The sequence below is a fragment of the Theropithecus gelada genome, chromosome 7b (genome assembly GCF_003255815.1).
Source record: "Theropithecus gelada isolate Dixy chromosome 7b, Tgel_1.0, whole genome shotgun sequence".
Taxonomy (NCBI): domain Eukaryota; kingdom Metazoa; phylum Chordata; class Mammalia; order Primates; family Cercopithecidae; genus Theropithecus; species Theropithecus gelada.
Genome location: NC_037675.1, coordinates 60,527,682 through 60,546,509, shown reverse-complemented (window position 1 = coordinate 60,546,509; position 18,828 = coordinate 60,527,682). Strand labels below are relative to the sequence as shown.

The 18,828-nt window shown below is 39.3% G+C and overlaps 1 protein-coding gene across 2 annotated transcripts in view; it reads right to left on the bottom strand.

Moving 5' to 3' along the window:
- DAAM1 (dishevelled associated activator of morphogenesis 1) overlaps positions 1-18,828 on the bottom strand; it is a 180,981-nt gene that overhangs the window by 156,381 nt on the left and 5,772 nt on the right. The window contains exon 2 of one of the 2 annotated variants that reach the window (XM_025392187.1): positions 17,771-17,773. The exons of the other annotated variant lie outside the window; for it this stretch is intronic. The gene's annotated coding sequence lies outside the window, so the exon portion shown is untranslated. The remainder of the gene's footprint in view (positions 1-17,770; positions 17,774-18,828) is intronic. 2 annotated transcript variants of the gene reach the window in all.

The window sequence follows — 18,828 nt, the reverse complement described above, 5'->3', positions numbered from 1 at the left end:
ATCAGAGTCCTCAACCTGGCTTCAACGTTAACTAACAGGATAACCCCAAAATACTCTAGGCATTACATTTAATCATGTGTGAAACAAGGTGGGATTATAAGTGGTTTTCTCCTTCCTCTTTTTTTTTTTTTTTTTTTTTTTTTGTAGGCTGTGAAATCATTTATACAAATGAAATCTCATGGAAATCCCAATATATATAAGAGCTTGAAGCAGACAGGCTGCTTAAAGCTGGGAGGGATATGGGGGAAGGGAGGGGTCTCCCTTGAGGCATCTTCTGGAATCCTGGGACTCCACCACACATAATATGAAAACCACTGACAAGTTCCCCTGAATACAAAAACTCAATTCCACTCTTAGTAAAATACTTCTTTAGAACTTTAACTGAAACCACAGAAGACAAAATGGAAAGACTAACGGTTTCTAATCCCTACTCCTGGGGAGGGGGTGGTGTGTGGAATCAGGGGCGGGGGCAGAAGTATTACATGGGGTCCTTCATTCATAAGCATGTGAATGTCTGGCACATATACATATGCCAATTTTTCCAATGAATTTATATGCTGCGATTGATAAAAGTAAAATTCATTTAAAGTGTTAAATAAATTCAAGGTCAAGTGAGAATCTGATCCTTTTTTATTAAAAAGGAACATTCTAAAAGATTGGGAGCCACCGCTACAGAGAAATAAACAATATTCCATTTGAAATAAATGTTGTAAATTGATCTCTTAAAAACACTAACAATGGCCTTTAAAAAAATTTTTTTAAGATTCTACTACCTACACTGACAAACTAGTTAGAACCCTTGTTTACTAGCTGTGGCTATTAGAATGTTGCTTCAGCAGGATTATGAGGCATGTCCAAGCTGGGTAGGAAAGAATGTCACATTTGATAAGCATTGTCTAGCATGGCAGTGGAGGGAATAGGAAGTGGGGGAAGGGCATGTCTCCTGTATTTGGTGCTCCAAGCTACGTCAATCATTTTTATCAGACAATCATCTAAGATATGACAATTAGCAGACACCTGAGTTCTAAATTGACTCGGACATTACACTAAAACACTGGAGAGTTTTCAACAGCATAAGCCATAATATGTGCTTCGAAACTTTGACTTAATTACTTATATTTGTTCACCTTGTGACAACTGATAGTATAAGAACTTCCCATTTAATACTATTTAAAAAAAAAAAAACAAGTCTGACTTCAAAAAAGTTTATACCTCCCAACCAGCTGACTATACTAAATGAATTATGGCATTATTACGATCACATACTTTGTCATATATTTTTAAGCCTAAATAGTAGAAACATGAGAACCTCAGTAAACACAAGCCAATAACAGCTACCGGTCGTGGTAAAAATGAATGATGCTTTATCTTAGAGACTATGGATCAAAGTTTTATCCACTTAGGATCAGCCCCATTAAAAAATGAAACCTACATAAAGAAAGTTCCAAAATGTCAATCTAGCAATCACATATTTCACTTAAAATAAGAATTAACAAGGAATGGCTAAATCAGAAAATAACAGGAGTGTTTTGTATTTCTTAAAATTTATCTTTGAGAAGTTCATAAAATAATATGGAACGCCTCACCATTAATGAGAAAAATATGTTTGAATATTTTTAGTCCACAACTTTACTATCCATAGCAGGGGAGAGGCTGTTTAAAATCATTATTCTGTGTTAAAGATTTTTCACAAGATGTTTTTCAGTGCAAAATCAAGAAAATATAGAAAATTAAGATAAAACATCGCATAATCCATTTTACACTGGCGGTGTTATTTATTCATAGAATATGAGTGAAGTGTCTGATTATTTTACTCAGAAAGGCGACTGGCACTCTTGGAAATTCTGTTCCTTCGGTCAATTGTATAGAGTTCAACCATCTGGCATTTGAAGGATACAAGAAACGAACAAATCAACTGGGGAGAAACATTCATTTTTGCAAGCTAGGAAGACAATGAGTTGATGTTTTGGGAGAAGGCAAACGTGACTTCCTCCTCTGCAGCAGCATCCTTACTCCAGAAAATCCTCTTTTAACAACCATTGCACCACTCGGTCAAACATGTTCCCCAAACAAATGCACAGGGACCTACCTACCAACACCTGCCCTTCCAGAGAGTTCCACAGGATGTATGTGCGTGCATGTGTTTTATTTCTTAAAGACAGATGGAGCACTTTAAAATAGAGTCCCAGAAAATAAAATCTGAACAGAACCATAATACTCAATATATCTTCTCTAAAGTATGCTGGGAAACACTGCATTATATTCTATTACTGGAATTATTATAACCATCTAAAATTTTAAACATGAAGCTCTCTATGCTTGGAAGAAGATTTATTTCTCTGTTTAAATTACCTAAAGCAAACCTAAAGTGCTTTACCAAACCTAAAGCACTTAAAAGAAAACCCATTTCTCCTACAATATTGGTTTATGATATATTGACAAAAAGGCAATTGGACCATAAGTACAGCATTTTGTAAAATTTAGGTGCTGTACAGGAAATGCTGTAAATATTTTAGCCAAGTATTTGAACCTGTTTTACAACACCATTTATAAACAAAATGTACTGGGCATAACATTTCTTTTATCACATAAATCATTATAATATAAACTTCTCCCTCTCTCCTCATAATATTTGGATTATTTCATTGTTCTACCTCCTTATTTTCCAAACAAGTTTAGTCCAATGGAAAAACTATGTATCATTTCCCTGGTTTTTATGCCTTCAGAAAAGCCTTCTTTGTAGCATTCACACGATCAGCAGAAAACCACTAAGATTAAGAAAACACTAAGGCAAACTCCAGGAAATGCAAATTGGCAATAAAATGACAGAACCTAGCCTGAGGTTTCCCTCCAGATAATAAGGAGAGGGTATGTTAAGATAATTAATTATGCAAAACTGAAGCCAGAGACCCTTAATCACAGAGAAATATTTTAGATCATTTAAAATGTACCTGGAGATATAAGCTTCCTTCCAAAGGGTTTAATGATTGCTTATTTATGAAAGTGTTAGCTTATGTGCATTGCTACTTATTCCCATTTCTGGTCATTTCAAAAATATTGAGATTTAAATAGATAAATTCGCAAACAGGCCATTTAAGAAAGGAAAAATATAAATGACTTAGAGAGGAAAGTTATATTTAATGAACTGTTAAAATACAAAAATACAATGTGATAGCTTTTGCTAGCTGTCCAATCACAGATAACTGTAATATAATAATACTCATTGTAGGCAATGGTGAAGTGAAAAATGCTTTAATGGTCTTTTACTGTCAAGAGCGTCAAAACTTTGTTGTTGTTTTGGTTTTGGTAGTTTTTTTGTTTTAGAGACAGGGTCTCATTCAGACCCTTGGGCTGGAGCACACTGGCTGTATCATAGCTCACTGCAGCCTCAAATTCCTGGGCGCAAGCAATCCCCCCACCTCAGCCCACACACCCCACATAGCTGGGACTACAGGCATGTACCACCATGTCCATCTACTTTTTTTCCTATTTTTAAAAAATTTTTTGTAGAGATGGGGGTCTCCCTATGTTGCCCAGGCTAGTCTAAAACCATGGGCTGAAGTGATCCTCCTGCCTTGGCCTCCCAAAGTGTTGTAATTACAGACATGAGTCACTGCGCCTGGCCCCTGCAAAATCTTCCTTGAGGATAATTTGGTCGTATAGATGTTCCTTGACTTACAACAGGGTTACATCTTGATAAAGCCATTGTACGTTGATAATACTGTAAGTTGAAAATACATTTAATACACCAACCTGCTGAATACTATAGCTTAGCCTAGCCTACCTTAAACATGCTCAAAACACTTACATTACCCTACAATTGGGCAAAATTACCTAACACAAAGCCTACTGTATAATAAAGTGTGGAATATCTCATGGAATTTATTAGATACTATACTGAAAGTGAAAAATAGAATATTTGTATGGGTATTCAAAGCACAGTTTCTACTGAATGCATATTGCTTTCCCACTGTGGTAACATCAAAAAACTTCAAGTGGAACCACTGTAAGTCGGGGACCATCTGTCCTTTTAAAAAAACAAAAATTACATATCTTTTGTCTCATTTATTTCTATGAATTTATCCTAAGAAAATAATCTAAAACATGGAAAATATATTCATAATTTTAATGGAAAAGCGAAAATGGTTATCTTGTACTGTGAACTGAAGAGTCATAAGTTCATAAATTTGGAAAGGAGAGCTTTATTTCTCATAAAAGATAACAGCCTGCAGGCTGGCCATCCTGCAAGCACTTGGAGGGAGGAGTAAAGGGAACAGAAATGTATGCCGAGAGCAATGGTCAAATATAAGTATTTAACAGATTATATATAGGAGGAGTCCTGAATATTTATGAAAGGAGAAACATGCACGTGCATAACTATTCTTCATGCCTGTATTGGCACTTTTTTAATGCTTTATTAAGAAATATCTGAGGCTGGGTAATGTATAAAGAAGAGAGGTTTAATTTGCTCACGGTTCTGCAGGCTGTACATGCATGGCACCAACAGTGCTGGTCTTCTGGTGAGGCCCAGGAAGCTTACAATCATGGCAGAAGGTGAAGGGGGAAGCCGGGACATCACATGGCCAGAGAGGGAGCAAGAGAAAGATGGGGAAGGTCCTAAACTCTTTTAAACAACCAGATCTTGCCTGAACTGAGCGAGAACCCACTCGTCACCAAGGGGATGGTGCTGAGCCATTCATGAGGGATCTGCCCCCATGACCCAAACACCTCCCACCAGGCCCCACATCCAACATTGGGGATTACATTTCAACATGAGATCTGGAGCAGACAAACACCCAAACGATATTGATGCCTATTCATGGGTCATATGTTCAAAAAACGGTGGCATTAGCATGATCTGAGGGTTAAGTTTTTGGCCCTCTGATGTCAAAAGGCAAAGCAGAGGACGTGAAAACCCTCACTGGACCTCCTGGGAGAGTTGGCCAAAACCTGCCTAGAGATGGTGGTCAGTTTTTAGGAAGGGGTGCACCATGAAACTGGTGAGCTGCCACATAGAAACTGCAAAGATGGGGAGTCCGGCCATGGCCTCATATGATTGGCTGAAGGCAATAAAGTTATGACTCATTTGTTTCTTGTTTTCTAGAGTTGGCTTCTGCTTACTCCATAGGAAGGAATGCTGGTTAAAGGCTCATAAAGGGCATACTAAGATGCATCAAATCTCCTATTCATCATGGCCAGGAATTCAATTTTTAAGATTTCTCTGGGAGTCCCTTTGACCAACAGGGTGTCTGTTCGGTCAGTTAGGAGGCTTAGGATTTTATTTTTATTTCTCAGTACCATGTATAAAATGAAAATAAATGCAGCCATCTAAGAATTTTATTAAGAGTTTTAATTACGTGAAAAATGCTTATGACAACATTTAATTGGGGGAAGAATGCAAAAGAACGCAGGTAATGTATAATGAAAAGCATTTTTAAAACTTCATTAAGATTTTTATCTATTTCTATGTAGTTTTCTATGTTTTGATTTTTTCCCCACAGTGAACCTAAATTAATATTATAACCAAAAAATAAGTTTCTGACTTAATAGTTTCAGAATGGCCTTGAAAATTCCCCATGCTGGGCAGGGCAACATTTCTCAGAGAAGGGAGTACTGTCAGGAAAAAACCCAAGATTTAGAAGTGGGCAAGAGATTACTGGGTATCCTCTCAATGGAGTGCGATTTGTGGTCTAAGAGGCCCTCCAGGGATGATTTTTGATTTTTTTGTAATTAGGTCAGTGGTTCTCAAAGTATGATCTGAGGAGTTCTGGAGAGCCAGAGAACTTTTCAGTGTGTTTGTGAGTTCAAAACTAATTTCATTATAACACTAGGATGTTGTCATTTTCACTCTTATTCTCTCAACAAGCACAGAGTAGAATTTTCTAGGAGCTTTAATAGCCATGATGAAGTCATCATTCACATAACATGAAATAGGTTTCATTATTGATATGTTTTAAATGAAATGAATAGTTTTAAAGCTTCTTAATTCTAATTTCTAACATGATAAATACATTACACAGTAAAATCTCTTTGGGATCTTCAATTTTTAATAGAGTCAAAGGGTCCTGAAATCGAAAAGTTTGACAACCTGTTGGACCAGTCTATCTCACAGCTCTGTAGAGGCAGAAACTCACTTGCAAAAAACATACAGTAATGTAATGCCTCTTGTCCATAGCAAAGCAAATGAATTTTGTCTGGGAGTGTTACAATTGCCTTACATGCCTATAGAAAAGATAAGCAAACATTACATTTTACCGCCCTTGAAAATATTAACCAGTGTTGTATAGACTAGCAAATTTATTTCAGCATTTCTGATTGTGGATAGACGACAGATACACAGACAGACATATAGATACCTGTTCTTCAAATTCTCCTGTGAACGTCCCTTAACATCTTAATGGTTCCCTCATTAATTAATAAATTAAAATTGTTGGCATGTGTTTATAACTTTGAGAATCTTATTTTTTAAACTTTGAGAATTATTCTTTAGCACCAACTACCTACCAATAGATCAGTTCCTGCATACAGGCCACAACACTAATTAAAAATAAACTAATAATTAATCAAAATATGTTTTAAAACAAATGTAAGCTATGATAAATAAATTTTACTAATTCAACAAAACAAACTCAGTCAAGACTCTACTTTACTTCCTAAATCTACTACAGTATTTTTTGCTAAATGTAGCTGAATATAATACAAACTGATTTGTCAAAACTTCGGAAAAGTAGACTTGATTTCCAATATTTCCTACTAGTTTTCTCCTCAAAGTAGTTTGATCCTAATGAGTTTCTATTGTTAACACCCTGCATTCTAGAAGCTCTAATCTTTTCTCCAATTAATTTTAAATATTGGAATAAGAGTGGGATAAATATATCTTATTTTATAGATGAAATATCTGGCTGGGCTCGGAGGCTTATGCCAGTAATCCCAGCACTTTGGGAGGCCGAGGCAGGCAGATCACAAGGTCAGGAGATCAAGACCATCCTGGCTAACGCAGTGAAATCCTGTCTCTACTAAAAATACAAAACATTAGCCGGGCGTGGTGGCACGTGCCTGTAGTCCCAGCTACTCAGGAGGCTGAGGCAGGAGAATGGCACGAACCCAGGAGGCGGAGCTTGCAGTGAGCCAAGATCGCACCACTGCACTCCAAGCTGAATGACAGAGCAAGACTCCGTCTCAAAAAAAAAAAAAAAAAAATACCTGAGCCCCAGAATGATCAAGTGAACTACACTTACATGTATCAAGAGAGGTTAAGCAAAAATCTCTTCAGGTTCTCCATTTGCACATAGTTTAGAACACTTTGAAGGCCAGGTGCAGTAGCTCATGCCGGTAATCCCAGCACTTTGGCAGGCCACAGTGGGAGAACTGCTTGAGCCCAGGAGTTCGAGACCAGTCTGGGCAACATAGTGAGATCCTGCCTTTATGAAAAATTTTCAAAATTTAGGCAGGCATAGTAGTCCCAGCTACTCAGGAGGCTGAGGTGGGAGGATCACCTGAGCTCAGGGAGGTCCTACCCTGAACCCTGTCTCAAAAAAACAAAAACAAACAAACAAACAAAAACACCTGATCCTTTACAGAAAAAGTTGGCCATCCTCTCTTTTAACCTACTGTATTATTGTTTATCTCATCCCAAGGCTGTCTTTTCCTACAAAATGAAGTTTAAGTTAGATAATCTCTTCTATTTTCCTTTAGTGACAACCATATAAAATTATTCTCTTAACACAATATAAAGTGTTGCATTTTTAAAAACAGAATATTCCAATGGTAAAGAATTTAAATATAGCATATCATGTCTTTAAGGACAAAAGACATGTCTTTGGAGAGCCTACAGATATGAAATAACTAGCAAAGGCTCACTGTAAAAAAGTAATTATTTCATGACCTCAATTTTTAAATCTGGTCATTTTCCAAAACTCAAAACTCAAATGTCTTTCTCCTTTAAGAATTTTTTTTTTCTTTTAAAGAAGCTAAAACCTGACTCAACAAACACACTCAGGTCAAAGATCTCAGCAAATCCAAACATCACTTAATATACTTACAATATGTTATCTATTTTCTGTAAGAACTTTGAACAAATTAATACAGTGTAAATATATACAAACTTAAACTGCTCTCAATAATAGGAATCTGGAAAATCTGACATTTGCTTTACTGCTAAATGTATATGCTTCTTGAAATATCTCTATATACATGGACCTAGTAAATTTTGCCAATACACACTATGTTTATCACGTAGTTTATCACATAGTTTTTTGTGATAAAAAAACTGTTTATGATTTTAAAAACTATGTTTTTTACCACATAGTTTTTCTACCTCTAGTAACCAGATAGTATAAGACATCAATTACTTTCACTTTAACCAATTTACAGGAACTAGAGGAAACAGAAAATCATGCTGTAACAAGAGTTCCAGACTGTGGAAAATTCTACAGGACAAAATAACACGGAGGATTCTCATACTAGTTATATTAGTTTCTCTATGTATATGTGTAGGAAGCATTCAATAATAAAACGTGGCCAGGCATGGTGGCTCACGCTTGTAGTCCCAGCACTTTGGGAGGCCGAGGCGGGCGGATCACAAGATCAGGAAATAGAGACCATCCTGGCTAACATGGTGAAACCCCGTCTCTAGTAAAAATACAAAAAATTAGCCGGGCGTGGTGGCGGGCGCCTGTAGTCGCAGTTACTCAGGATGCTGAGGCTGGAGAATGGCGTGAACCCAGGAGGCGGAGCTTGCAGTGAGCAGAGATTGTGCCACTGCACTCCAGCCTGGACAACAGAGCAAGACTCCATCTCAAAAAAAATAAAAAAATAAAAAAATAAAATATCACGCCTGTAATCCCAGCACTTTGGGAGGCCGAGGCGGGCGGATCACAAGGTCAGGAGATCGAGACCACGGTGAAACCTCGTCTCTACTAAAAATACAAAAAAATTAGCCGGGCGCGGTTGTGGGCGCCTGTAGTCCCAGCTACTCGGGAGGCTGAGGCAGGAGAATGGCGGGAACCCGGGAGGCGGAGCTTGCAGTGAGCTGAGATCCGGCCACTGCACTCCAGCCTGGGCGACAGAGCGAGACTCCGTCTCACAAAAAAAAAAAAAAAAAAAAAAAAAAATAAAACATTTTAAAAATCTTCATTTTCACTCCACATAAAACAAAAAAAGTAGCAACAGGAAGCAATAAATCTGATGAGGGGATCATTTCAGGAAGACAGAGGGAGTTGTGAAGCATATTTGTGAGTTGCCATTCATTTTTATTTTTATTTATTTATTTTTTATTTTTTTTAAGAGAGAGGTTTCACCATATTGGCCAGGCTGGTCTCGAACTCCTGACCTCAAGTGATCCACCTGCCTTGGCCTCCCAAAGTGCTGGAATTACAGGTGTGAGCCACCACACCAGCCCCATTCTGATGATTTTTTAGATTTTGTGTTTTCATTTTAATAATCATCAAGAGTATAATGGCATAAATGTATGTTACCTGATACGACAGGCAGAACTTTAAATGATACCCCATTACCCTTGCCCTCATATAATCTCCTTCCCCACTTTAAATGTGGATGGAACCAGTCACTATGACAAGATACCACTCTCATGATTATGTTTCATTATATGGTCAAAAGTAGATTACCCTGGGTGGGCTTGGCCTAATCAAGGCTTGGCCTTTAATATCAGTCTTTTCTCCAGCTGATTACACGGAAAAAAATCAGAGATGTTCTCCACCTGGCCTGGAAGAAAGCAAACATCCACACTGTGAACTGCCTATGTGGGCCATGTGGAAGGGAATATGGGTGGCCTCTAGAAGCTAAAAGCAGTCCCTGGCCCACAGCTAGTGGTCCTCAGTCCTATGGTCACAGGAAGTAAATTCTGACAACAATTCATGAGCTTGGAATAAGCCCCTGAGCTCCAGCTGAAGACTACAGTGTGTTGGCTGACACCTGGATTTTTGCCTGCTAAGTCCCTGGGCAGAGAATCTAGCCATAGCATATGCAGACTACTAAGCCACTAAGTTTGTGGTAATTTATTATGCAGTAATAAAACTAATAGACCTTCATAAGCATTTTATAACCAAATAACACCACAGTATCTCAAGGCCTACCTTTGCACGTGGGTTTATGATCCCATCAACACCAAATGAGTACCCAAACATTTGGCAATTTAATTTTTAATACAGTATTTCACAGAGGATCATGAATCCAAATTTGAGAAACCTTGAGCTTCATAATCCCTGTTAAATAAAATATTTCTTATCCAACAGTTAGTTTTATAGGCAAGAGTTCATACTTGAATGCTTTTTACAATATGAAGACTTCTACAGCAGAAACATGCTGCAAAATAATCAAATGAACACATTTAAAGCACATTGTGACCAAGCCAAAGGCATCACCAAAATCTTAGCTTGTCATCGCAGCAGGTATAAAGTATAACAAAGCTTTTTATCCTCTAATACCCTAGCTCATGATTAGGATGTATGAGAAAAACATGGACCAGATTCCACTATAACAAAAATTTCTTTATAACAAAGATTCCCATATCTCAAGTGGTCCATAAATATTACAGAATTGCCACAACTATCCTTTGTGCATGTCATACTCTGTTTATTTATAGGAAAAAATGAGATGTACATGAAGATAACAAATGGGAAAGTAATATTATCCCTAAGGCCTAAAAAACTAAGATTGTACTTAGTCTGATTCTTTTAAATGTTTTTCAATAATAGCTTTATTTTGAGATATAGTTTGTGTACCATGAAATTCATCCATATACACTGTACAATTTGGTGGGTTTTAGGAGATTCAAGTTTAGGAGCATTCAAGTATGAACTCTTGCCTATAAAACTAACTGTGTTGGATAAGAAATATTTTATTTAACAGGGATTATGTAGCTCAAGGTTTCTCAAATTTGGATTCATGATCCTCTGTGAAACACTATTAAAAATTAAATTGCCAAATGTTTGGGTACTCATTTGGTGTTGATGGGATCATAAACACATTTCCCTAGTAGCAGAAAACCTTGGGCATTCAAGACTCAAAATCAACATTTAGGAAAGAAAAGAACAGGAGGTAGAAGATTTGACCCTAGGCATAACAAATATCTTAAAAACAGATTTGGGATTGTAGAACTTCCATAACTGGTGCTATAAACATTCCTTTGAAAAAAAAAAAAATGAACATGCTCCAAATAGGCAAAACAAGAAAGCACCTGCCAGGGAAAGCAAAGAGCATTTCATTGGGGAAACTCTTCACCTATTGCACAGGTAATGTTTACTTCAGAAGCTGAAGACAGAGGATGATCTGAGCTTTAGTCAAGTAAAACAAGACTTCTCTACTACAAAGGAAAAAGTTGGGGATTTTTCTAAGAACATACAGCATTCTGAAATGTATATGCTCAACACTAAAAACATTTTTTAAGTAGCAAGTTAACAAATGAATGATGTTTTAAGGTGTTGCTTTTATGGTTTATGGGATAGTCCATAAATTGCCAAGTATATTTTACCCTAAAAATCAGCCATTTTCCTTGCTTCTGCTATGCTTGCTAGAAGCCTGGATCTGAAATTCTTTTTTAAAGCCATTTTATTTGATCTCCCACCCGCTTGGGTCATTATAACTCTGGGCCAAAGATAAGGTCCTCCATGAGATGTAGTGCTGGCAACATGGAACAGACAAAGGAGGGAAACTTGAAACAGACCTGCCCACTTCTATGAAGCCAGAGGAGGGTCTCACAGGAAGCTCACAGAGGTAGCTGTGAAAGAACCTAGATCCTTTCTAGATTATTTTAGATCCTTCTCTAGAAGGAAGGCTAAGAAGAGCATTTACTACTACTCTCCCACTCAATTTTTATCTCAAGGATGCTGATGGTATTGACTATTTGTGAATGGGTAGTTTATTTCCTTCTTTTACACAGTAGATTAAAATGTAAATTGATTCATCTACGGATTTAGAGGTTTTTCAGTTAAACCTGCCAAAATATAATAGAGCTTCAACATTATTAGAAGCATTAGGTTCAGTGTATCAGGTAGTGCACACTATATGACAGGTAAAAGACCTTTCCTTTTCACAAATTCAAAATTCTAAAAAATGCTTTTTAAATAGTCACACCTAAATGGACATGATTTTTTTTTTTTTTTTTTTTTTTTTTGAGACAGAATCTGGCACTGTCGTCCAGGGTGGAGTGCAGTGATACCATCTTCGCTCACTGCAACCTCCGCCTCCTGGGTTCAAGTGATTCTTGCCTCAGCCTCCCGAGTAGCTGAGGCTACAGATGTGTACCACCAAGCTCAGCTACTTTTTTTTTTGGAGGGGGGCAGGGCACAGAGAAGGAGTCTTGCTCTGTTGCCCAGGCTGGAGTGCAGAAGCACAATCTTGGCTCACTGCAACCTCCACCTCCTGGGTTCAAGCGAATTCTCCTGCCTCAGCCTCCCGAGTAGCTGGGATTACAGGCACCCACCACCACACCCAACTAATTTTTAGTAGAGACAGGGTTTCGCCATGTTGACCAGGCTGTTCTCCAGCTCCTGACCTCAGGTGGTCCACCCACCTCAGCCTCCCAAGGTACTGGGATTACAGGCATGAGCCACCATGCCCAGCCGGACATGGAATTTTTAAAAACAAAGCTGTGCACTTAACCAGCTAGGCAGCCAGACCCAGCCCACATCTGCAACTATAACTCCATTTCCCGAACCCAAGATCTTTCACTCTTCTCACCTATTTTCCCCTTTTGTTGAATGTCAGAATTACCTGGGGATTTTTTTCTTTTTCTTTTTCTTTTTTTTTTTTTTTTTTTTTTGAGACAGAGTCTCACTGTCGCCCAGGCTAGAGTGCAGTTGTGCAATCTCTGCTCACTGCAAGCTCCGCCTCCTGGGTTCACGCCATTTTCCTGCCTACGCCTCCCGAGTAGCTGGGACTACAGGCGCCCGCCACCTCGCCCGGCTAATTTTTTGTATTTTTAGTGGAGACGGGGTTTCACCGTGTTAGCCAGGATGGTCTCGATCTCCTGACCTCGTGATCTGCCCACCTCCCAAAGTGCATAGCCACCGCGCTCTGACTACTTGGAGATCTTTCAGAATCCTGTAGAATGGGCCCCAACTCCACATTTACTGAGTCAGCATCCCTAAACATCTCTTTTTTAAAATTAACTGCGAACATTCTGATGTGTATCCAGGGCGGAGAACTACAAGACCAGACAGAGCAGAAGAGGCTTGGATATCCTCAAAAGTCCCACCTATCCAACTGCGAAGGAACGTTGTTTTACATTTTATACGAAAATATATGCTTCCTTAGGCATTATCTTTGCATTAGTTGCTCAAGAAAGGAACTTGGGTTGGTTTTTAAAACCTTATAACATTTTCGTTTTGTATCCTGAAAATCTTATCAAGGTTTTTTTCTGAAAGGCAAGGCAAGTTTCAGTGTTGCCAAAGCCCAAGTTTTAGTCAAGTTTAAAAAACATTCTTGTTTGGGGGAGGAAAAAGAATGGAACATCACCTCTTCAGAACCCTTCCCACACTACTGACTTGAGATAAGCTGTCATTTTTAAAGCTTAAGGTTTTTTTTCTAAAGCATTTTGGTGTTTGACAATAATGACAGAGTTGGCCTTCCCTTTCCCCAAAGCCTCTTCCTCCTTACCCACAGATAGCATTACTGACCTACCAACACAGGCCATGGGCTTCAAAGCTGTTTACCTGCTAGAATTGCTGGGCTTACCCTGACCCAGCATCAGTGTCTCACAAAGTCTCCTGTTGTGACCAAAGACACGTCCTTAAAATGTGGCTGGCCTCCCAGGCTGTGGTCATGGAAGAATGGAGAAGTGACCCTAAAGGGTCTAATCTACTGACCTTTACTTTGCTCTAACCAACTGCCCAAATAAATAAAAACAGCAGGGTGGCACAGTTTCCCAGATGAATTCCAATTTATCCCTAAATATCCAGGCTTGGTTCAATGATTAAAGTCTTCAGACCATCCAAAACTCTGTCAAATAGCTCTCAACCAGGGGTGATTTTGCCCCCAGGGGACATTTGGCAATGTCTGGAGACATTTTGGGCTGTCACAACTGGAGGAGAGGATGTTACTGGCATCTAGTGGGTAGAGGCCAGGGACGCTGTTAAACATCCTACAGTGCACAGCACAATCTGCCTCACAACAAATAATTATCCAGTTTCAAGTTTCAAGAGTGCTCATGTTGGGAAACTCTGGGTTAGAATACAAAAATGGGTCATCTGCCAGCCCACTGCTAGATAAACCTTTGAAGAGACATTTATCCCAATTTAATTTAGTTGAAAATAGGAATCACAAACTCAATGCCTTCAAGGGCCAAGGAGATAAATATCACATAAACTAAGTGGCTGTGCATTAGGCACTAGAGGGTGGTAAGGTCTGTGACAAATCAGAATATAAACGCTCACTAAAATATCACTCCTTTTTAAAAATAATGCTGTGCTGGCCTAGCAAAACATGGACAGCCGGCTACATTCACTCTGTGGACCCCCTGGTGGTCAGACTCCAGTTTAAAGTGAGGATCAGCCCGGCACGGTTGCACACGCCTGTAATCCCAGCAACTCAGGAGGCTGAAGCGGGAAGATTACTTGAGGCCAGGAGTTCAAGACCTCATGTCAAATTTTAAAAAAATTAAGTAGAAACTAAAAAAATAAAGTGATGATCAATTTAAACAGAACCGTATGATCACCAAAAGACCCTGTTGAGTTTCATCCCTTATATCCTACAGAACTCCTGAGCTGTGCAGTTGAGAAGAGACTGGGGATCAGATCATGCGGGATTAGCTCCAGCCAAGAACAGGACCTCAGGACACTGTGCCAAGGCAGGGGTGGCCAAGGTTGAAAACTGGAGGCGAAAAATCGGAGTTCTCCCTCACTGATCTCCATTTTAGGGAAACTCAATGGATATTACTTTGACAATTACACAATGCCACATAAGTGAGGTCATTATTTTAAGAGGATACTGTCTTTCCAAAAATTTAGAATTTTTATCCAGAAAATAGCTTATTCTATGTGAATACACTGTGAATGAGAAAAGAGAGGCCCAGAGAGTTTAAAGGAATTGCCACGATTACCCAAACTGAACCTAAAAATTAAACAGTGTGTCTTTTCCCTCTGTGCAATTGCAAAGCACCAAGAGACAGGTGAAGAGATTTCATTCAAGGTGTCAAACATGTGTGATTAAACTCTGTACCAAACAGAAGTTACATGTAAATTAAATCTACATTTACTCAGCATTATCCTCTTTCCTCATTAGAAAAGTCATCCACGTTTGTCCCAGATCACTGTTTAAAAATCTCTTTATCCCCTAACAGAAGCATTAAAAGCAGGTTAAGTATCTCCACCCCTCCTTTCAGATCAGGCTGTAGAGAAGAAAGGCAAATCAGCAAATGGTGCCAGGCACGGTGGCTCACGCCTGTAATCCTAGCACTTTGGGAAGCCGAGGCAGGCGGATCACGAGGTCAGGAGTTCGAGACCAGCCTGATCAACATGGTGAAACCCCGTCTCTACCAAAAATAGAAAAATTAGCTGGGCATGGTGGCAGGTGCCTGTAATCCCAGCTACTCGGGAGGCTGAGGCAGGAAAATAATTTGAACCCAGGAGGCGGTTGCCATGAGCCGAGATTGTGCCACTGTACTCCAGTCTGGGCAACAGTGCAAGACTACGCCTTAAAAAAATAAGACAGGCAATCAGCAAATGGAAATGCAAGAAGAAGGAAGCCCCGATATGAATGTCCCCGAGTGTACGCATACTTTCTGTTGGAGGAATTCCTGGCCTGAAGAGACAGCATAAACAAAGGCCATCCAGCAGGAAACAAATGATAAGAGAGGTGAAACCCACTCTGTCCTCCCCTCTACCTACTTCCCTCAACTTGTTCGTCAGAAAAACAATCTGAGCTTGAGAGAATTACAATCTAAGCCTTCCTCTCCCAGCTGCCTCACAGCTCTCATTCTAAGTTAGAGGGTTAAGGGGGGAAGACATGCTTTTCTGTAAGGTCAGTGATGGGGCTCCCAAGATACGGCACTTGGCAGACTGGAAACAGCCATCTCACCCTGCCCACAGAGAAGCCACAAGCACAGAACTGTCAAGCTGCAATGCAGGGAGTAGAGAAGGAAAAGGAGAGGTATGGAAGAAACGTAACTTCAGTCACAGCCTGAAAAGAAATTGGGTTAAATGTAAAACTATATACATTTTTAAAAAAATTTTAACCAGCCCTTAGCAGAAAATATCATAGGCAAGGCAGTTTCCTGCCACAGTTCCTAGAACTTCTATAGTTGGAAGTGTCACCTACTCACAGAATCTCAAGCCCTAAATGGGTCATAGAGTGTTTCCAGTTCAATCTCTATTCTTGATTTTTAAAATACGAAAAATATAATAGCAGGCCTGTTCATTTAAACTTCTGAGAACATGGTGCAGTCAGTCTCAGCCCCTGGCTTCAATTCCAGCATTTATTTATCGCATGTCCTCCGACTTTTAGTTCACATTACTGACAGTGCTGAGCAAAGTACCTCTAATGCAGAAATGATTGCCACACAAACAGGATGGGGAAACCAAACAGAAATGGCATTGTTCTTTCTTTTCCACCATCAGCCTAAATCAAATAGCAGCCACTAATAATGGGTTAACTATAGCTGCATTTGAAAAAATAACTCCAAATGGGCTGCCTTGAACAGAAATGTATGACATTCTCCATATTCACAATTTCACCAACTTTCAAAAATAGAGAATGCAGCAATATTCTTCCAATAGTTTAAGTTGTCTGTTTCATTTCCTTTAATTTCTTACAATTAGTTTTTTTGTTTGTTTGTTTTTGTTTTTGTTTTTTAAGACAGAATCTCCCTCTGTCACCCAGTCTGGAGTGCAGTGGAGCGATCTCGGCTAACTGCAAGCTCTGCTTCCCAGGCTCACACCATTCTCCTGCCTCAGCCTCTCGAGTAGCTGGGACTACAGGCGCCCGCCACCATGCCCGACTAATTTTTTGTAATTTTAGTAGAGATGGGGTTTCACTGTGTTAGCCAGAATGGTCTCGATCTCCTGACCTCATGATCCACCCACCTTGGCCTCCCAAAGTGCTGGGATTACAGGCGTGAGGCACCATGCCCAGCCAATTTCTTACAACTAATTTTGTAATAAATTCTGGGGATTTAGAAGGGTCTCTGATCTAAACCTCTTGTTACAGAACTGCGGGTTCTAACTTGTGTCTAAACATTTCACTGTTTGGTTTTACCAAATCTCTATGAAACTAATAACAAATTTAAGCTTAGGCACATATGAACAATCTATCTCATCTGGTGAATAATGTTGACCACCATCCTCCACTCTTCTTCTTGGGCACAAAAATCCAGAACTTTATCGAAGAGTAAGCCCAGAAGTAGCACCAAACACACATTGATGGCATCTGTCATTCTGCCAAGAAAGGAAAAAGATCAAGGCTATTGGCTTTGGCAAATTTTTAGGAAGCTGCCCCTAGTCCTGACCTAATCTTCACAAGAGGACAACTGTCAGAAGCATACGGTTCCTTAGCAAGCTGCTGGCAGTCTTGCCTCTCACTTACAGCATTTCCCTACCAGTTCGCTTTAAAACATGGCACCTTTTTTTGCCCTTCATAGTGATAGCTGTGCACTGATATGTCCACAATGTACACTCTAGTCCCCAAAAGCATGATTCATTTAAAAAAAAAAAAAAAAAAGAAACAAAAAATCCAACTAGAATTACAGGTACAGTTTGTGGCTCCAAAACAAGGCAAAGCTAACCCATGCCCTTGACCTGGTTTGTATGTCACTAACAAACTGAGCTTAGCCAACAAGCCAGAATATAAGACCCCAGCTCAGAAAATAAAAGATGGGCATCTGTATTACCCCAACAATGCCCAAAGCTAGGATCTGGGCTATCTACTCCCTAAATTCAGGAAGTCTATCAGATGGGCAACATTTTCCAATCACACTGCAGGTATTTTTTTAGACATAAAAATGACAAAGACCAGTTTAATAGGTGACCTTAATTGTGTGCCAGCAGAAATACAGGTAGCCTTAAAACCCCAATCCTGGCGTAATTTATAGAACAGAATAAACCCAGGTTATTACTAAAGGTGAATGACATACTTTAAAAGTATAACAAGATGAGGCCAGGCGCAGTGGCTCACGCCTATAATCCCAGCACTTTAGGAGGCTGAGGCAGGTGGATCATGAGGTCTCTACTAAAAATACAAAAAATTAGCCAGGCATGGTGGCGGATGCCTGTAGTCCCAGCTACTCAGAAGGCTGAGGTAGGTGAATGGCGTGAACCCTGGAGGCAGAGCTTGCAGTGAGCCGAGATTGTGCCACTGCACTCCAGCCTGGGCGACAGAGCAAGACTCTGCCTCAAAGAAAAAAAAAAAGTATAACAAGATGAATGGTTAAGAAAAAAAAATCTTCTGAAATCCATGTCTGTTCAAAAAATTTTATGATTGTGTAGCCTAATGGCTAACAAGGCTTTTGTTTTCATGTTTCCCTTCCTGGCAATATGCTGTTAAGGCATAGCTTTCCTATTATTTCCTTGTGTTTTAGTCAATTGTCTTCATTAAATATTGTCTAAGTGGCACAATATCTAGTTTTAAGCCAAAAGGAAAAGATCTATTGTAAGTCAGGAAATCGCACCAACTGCATTGGAAATTGAACTTGCTTCCCTAGTTTTCCCCATTTAATTCACAACTGTGGTTACGGTTTAAAAGAATAGAAATTGTTTATTTGGCACCAAATTTGCTCCACTGTAAAAATAAATAAAAGTATCTCTTCTGAGGTGGGGGGGAAGAAGTTTATTTTAATATCTAAGGCTATCCGATATTAGATTACATGTTTGACTACTG